The sequence below is a fragment of the Zingiber officinale genome, chromosome 4A (assembly GCF_018446385.1).
Source record: "Zingiber officinale cultivar Zhangliang chromosome 4A, Zo_v1.1, whole genome shotgun sequence".
NCBI classification, from domain to species: Eukaryota; Viridiplantae; Streptophyta; class Magnoliopsida; order Zingiberales; family Zingiberaceae; genus Zingiber; species Zingiber officinale.
Window position 1 is genome coordinate 27,462,788 of NC_055992.1, and position 6,000 is coordinate 27,468,787.

Below are 6,000 nucleotides of genomic sequence, written 5' to 3' on the forward strand. Positions count from 1 at the left end.
GTCTCCGTTGACATCAAAAGAGATTGAGGACATGTAGGCAGTTCTTTATGCTCCGGCAGTTAGACAACCTAATGTATGCTATACACGAGATCAGAAATCTGTTTTGCCAAGGGCATAGTTAGCAGATATCAAAGTAACCCTAGACAAGGACATTGGACTGCAGTAAAGCATATATTAAAGTACCTTAGAGGTGCTAGAGATTATATGCTAGCTTACAAGGCAATTAATTTGATCCCTGTGGGTTACACGGATTTTGACTTCCAATCGGATAGGGACAATAATAAGTTAACCTCGGGGTTTTGTGTTTACTTTAGGAGGTAAAGTCATAACTATGGAAGAGTGATAAGCATAGGTGTTTTTCTGGACTCCACCATAGAAGCTTAGTATATGGCAAGCCTCTGAGGAAGCCATAAAAGCTGAATGACTTAATTACCTCAAGATAGACTTAGATATGATTTCTAGTTTGTCCAAATATTATTACAATTTATTGTAATAATAATGGTGCAGTAACAAACTCGAAGAAATCATGAGTCTATAAGGCAAGTAAACACAATAGAGCGCAAGTACCACCCAATACGAGAAATCGTATAAACGAGGAGAAGTTGTTGCCGCCTAGAATGCATCAGATGATGACCTATAGATCTTTTCACTAAGGTCCTTAAGGCAAAGTTTTGATGGACATGTTGAAGGGTTGGGAATCAGATGTATGGCAGCAGATATGGCAGCTTAGTCTTTTAGTATAAGTGGGAGATTGTTAGAGTGTATACTAAAAGCCTAGCTTTTGGTATAAATATTTATCTAGAAATAAGAATCACATTAGTCAAATGTCTACATTTATGATATATGTAGTTGTTCAATTAATTTATATTGTAGATAACATGGTGTGTGGTGTCACACACAGAGGATCATGTTATCAGTACCTTATAAATTATAAACAGTAACTCACGACCATAATGGAAAGGAACAAACCATTGGAAGGTCGTAGTGTAATTAGGTATTAGTTTATCTTAACTATATAATTACACTAGTACACTTAGAGTGTATTGAGTGGGACCATTAGAGGTCGTTTCTTTTATACTGACTTTATAAAGAAACAAAAACCTCAGTTATTATGGATGTGTGTGCTCTTAATCCTAATATCATAACAAGCACATATATTTGATATTTATTTCTTTAATTTATCAATGGGTGAGATTTAGTTCGATGAATCAATAAGCCCGATAAGTTGGGAAATGATATCACTTATAGTGTATATTGTTGATTATAGAAGGAAACTGTGTCCTAGTGATCTAGGTTGAGAATGTCCTCAAGAGGAGCTCATAAGGATTGTCATGTTAAACCCTGCAGGTGGACTTAGTCCGACATGACGATAAGGTTGAGTGGTACTACTCTTGGACTAAGATATTAATTAAATGAGTTGTCAGTAACTCGCTTAATTAATGGACATTTGACATCTTAAACACAGAGAGACTGACACACTCATAATAAGAAGGAGCCCAAAATGTAATTTGGGATTGGTGCGGTAGTTCAATAATAGTTCTTTAGTGGAATGAATTATTATTGATGGAATTAAGTTGTGTGTTCGGGGCGAACACGGGAAGCTTAATTTCATCGGGAGACCAAAACCAATTCCTCCTCTCGGTCCCTATCATAGCCTCTTGTATATAGAGATTTATACCCACCACATACCCACCTTCTTACCCAACCAATAGGGGCCGGCCAAGCTAAGCTTGAAGCTCAAGCTTAGGGCCGGCCAAGCCTAAAGGTTGGCCTTAAGGTGGCCGACCAATAGCTTGGAGCCCAAGCTTAGGTGGCCGGCCACATCATATTAAAAAGGATTTTTTTTAAAATTATTTCTTATGTGGATATCATAGTTTTAAAAGAGAGTTTAAAAATTAAATCTTTCCTTTTAAAGATTTCTACAAAAGATTAAGAAAAGATTTGAAATGTAACGACCACCCTTCTTACTGCTACTACACTCTAAGGATGACCGTTACTTAACTACTAACTCTACTTAACCGGTACGCTACTTAACTACAAGGAATCCCTACCGAAAAATTTCGGCAGAGTCTCCCCTGTACCGGTGACAATAATCATAAGTACATACATATACAAAGCAATAACATCACCACGCAGTTTATATATAACTAAAAATAAACTATCCTAGCAATAGTAAACAAAAGAACTCCAACAATAGGAAATAACTCAACTACAATGCGGAATAAACTTAACATAGACAAAGGGAAACTACTAAAACAATCTCTATCAATTTAATAATTGAAAGAAAACTCCAAAGAAGGAGTCTTGACAGTTTCCTTAGCAAACTCATGATCTCTCCACAGTCCAGCCATCACACACCTTCATCACCACCACCTTGTCGCCTTCCTTTCATGCTTTAGCTTTTCCTTTATCTGCAGTAGGAGGAAAGTAGTATCTATAAGCTAAAAGCTTAGTAAGTGCTTGCCTACTCACAAAAACTCGATATACATGTATATAACGAAAAACATGCTAAATCTGAATGCTTAGAAGAAAGCTACTCATGCTCATCTACTAGTAAATAAATCAGATTAACTGAAATACTAAACATGTAATCATGCTCATAAATAGCATAGAAATCATATTAACTGAAAAGCTAACATGTAAAGCTACTCATGCTATACAAGAATAAAACTATAACTACATGCTGAAAAGCAAATAAAGCTAATCATGCTAAATAATCTAATAGCAAGAAATCAACTAAATGATAAGACATATAGTCATGCTCAAATAAACTCATAAGGAAGCAAATGAAAACTGATACTGCATGCTTCAAATAACAAGAAGCTAAACTTTCTAATTCTAAACATATTTGATGTTTGTTTCATTTGTTTCCAAAAACTTTTACTTTTATACTTCAAAATAATAATCAACCCGGCATTGTACCACTTTGGTATTTTATCAATTTGCGCGCATCCTTAATAAGAGTCGAGGTAGCTAATCCCGAAACTACTAAGGTACTTCTAGGCCTTGTGCCTAGGGGCATCTTGGAGCCCATCCCTTGGACCTTGTGTCCGGTACATGCCCTTTAAAAGTAAAATACTTTTTATCTTTAAATACTTCTTATAATAAAATGTCTTGGCATTTAATAAGCACCTTGTGTGCCAAAATCCCTAAAGTCTTGACTTCGGGATTTTTCTTAAGGCCTTAGCCTTTTTCCTTTCTTTTCTTTATCTTTCTTTTACTTATCTTTTGGTAATTCAGTAGAGAATCATAACTAAATCCAAAAGAGATCTGTTCATGCTAAATGAGGTAGTAAAGAAACTTAAATCTAAATTGCATACTTTAAAAATGAGGGTTGTTCTTGCCCTATGCATAGCATAAAAGATCTAACCAAACATGCCAAGTACCAAATTTTGCATGCTCATTAAGTAGCAAGGAAAGCTAAACCGTGCATGCTTAAGTTAATGGCTGTTCAGGTTCATTGAAATAGCAAAGACATCTAACGGTATGCTTTAGATTAGAGAACTATTAAAAGCTAACCAACACATGTATATCAATTCTTCATGCTAAAATACCTCAAATCTGAAATGCTAACTATACTAATCAAAATTATGCATATCAAGCTAACAAAATTCTGCATATATAGAGAAAACTAAAGCTAAATGCTTTAATGAAATCTGAAACTGTAAATAACTAAAGGCTGAAAACTAAAGAATTAAGAACTAATACATCTTGGAAATTAAATTCAATTACAAGATCAACTACTGCCAGTGAATCATGCTCATGTTATTCTATACGAACTAAATTTGCTACTTCTCATGAGTATCCATATAAACTAAATTTGCTACACATGCTCAACTGATAGCAATAAAACTAAAACTGTTCAACTAATAGAAACCGAAAGCTGTACATCTAACAGCAGATAAATACAATCTAAACTTCAGAATCTACAACTAACAAGTGGAATAGAATATCAAATCTACTATCCGATTCTTTCACTAACTACATTCATCTATGGCCTGTGATATCTAGAGCATAAAATCTATTTGTGCATGATAGTAGGTTAACAATCTTTCTATTGGTTTCATGCTCAGATTTAATAAAGGAATCTCAAATTTAAATACTAATCTACACTATCAATGGATCTAAAACCGTATGTACAGGACCAACCACACAAGATTCTAACAGCAGGTTGACCAATAAAAAAAACGTCAGGTCTAGATGAAGCACTGCAATCCACTGAACCCTCCCAGAACCACAACAATTCTAGCCCATTTAAACAATTCCCTTTTTCTTCATAAGACTCACGGCAGCAAGTTTTAATACACCAATCTTCACCGCACGCTTCAAAATCGAGAAGAAAACTCGAAAACAAGAAGAACGAAAATTCGGAACTACTCCTACTGCAGGTGAGAAGCACTTACCTTCGTTTTCTTGGACTTATAACCGAGAAAGAGAGGTTCTAGGGTTTCGGAGAGATGAAGATCCCCGGCGGCTTCTTTGCATCCGCGTGCTCTCCACGGCGAGAAGGTCACGGTTGAGTGAAGACCGGCCGGAAAAAAGGCCTAGCTCCGTCGCCTTCTCCGCCCGAACAGTGGAGTCGCCGCCGTCGTCGCCGTTCGCGAGAGAGGAGAAAGGGAATTTTGGGAGAAATTTTAGGTTTTAGGAAAAGGATTTAAATCTTATACTCAAGGTTATTTTCGTTTCCAACTATAGCTTAAATGGAATTTTTCTCCTTCTTTAATAACAAACGATCACTAGCATAGTCGGTTGGCTGCGTTTTGCTTTCAAAACTCGGCTGCAACCATTTTCTGCCCATTAATTCTTGTTATTAACTTCTACTCATTAAATAAAATTCTCCCTTTATTTGATTAAGTAACAACTGCTAGCCCAGTTGGTTAGCTGGCCTTTTACCGAATCAACGAGTCTTGGCTTCAATCCCTCAGCCGCGCACTTTTAATTCCAATTTATCTTAAACGTTCCAACTACTGTATATATACATTTCGCTCCATATATGATTAACAAAAATTGTGTAGCTCAGCTGGTTGGGCCGGTTTTGCTTGGGTCAGTTCGACCCGAGATCGTGGGTTCGAATCTCACCTTTAATATTTTTTTTTAAAACTTCTTTCTTTTTGTAACCCTACTAAATGACCTCCAAAAATTACGTAAAAATACTCTAAAAATTCCTAAAAAATCTCTAGAATATTTTAAAAGTATTTCCAAATATTTTTATGGACTTTTAGAACTTGAAATAGGGAAAATTGGGTCGTTACATGAAATCTTTCCTTATTTGTAGATTGAAAGGAGATTTTATTTTTAAGAAAAACTTTCCTTTTTAACCATGATAATAATTTAAAAGAGAAGTTTAAAAATTAAATATTCTCTTTTATTAGTTTCTACAAAAGATTAAGAAAAGATTTGATATCTTTCCTTATTTGTAGATTGAAAAGAGATTTTAATTTTTAGAGATAACTTTCCTTTTGGAAATTATCCACATGTTTAAAAGAAGAATTTTAATTTATAAAATTTCCTTTTTATTAACCAATCATGAAGGGATAAAAATTATTGGAGAAATTTTTATAAATTTCTAGAAACAAATTAGGAAGTTTTAATTCTTGTGTGAATTAAATTTTCCTTGTTTTGGGGAATTAGAAGTGGCCGGCCATTATTATTAAAAGAAGAAAATTGTTTTTTAATTAAAATAATTTTTTTTTTATGACAAAAGAATTAAGGAATTTTTATTAAAATTTCCTTATTTGTCAAGACCAAGGATTATAAAAGAGGGGTAGAGGTGCCTTCAGGGTGATCGACTCTATTATTCTTCTCCTCTCTTTTCCTCCTTGGTGGCCGGCCCTAGCTTCTTCCTCTTCTCTTCTTCTTATGGCCGCAACCTCTTGGAGCTCTTGATGGTGGCGGTTCTAGCTAGGAGAAGAAGGAGAAAGGTGGTTTTGTTTCTTGCATCCCTTGGAGCTTGGTGGTGGTGGCGGACCTCTACTTCTCTTGGAGAATTGTGGTGGCGAA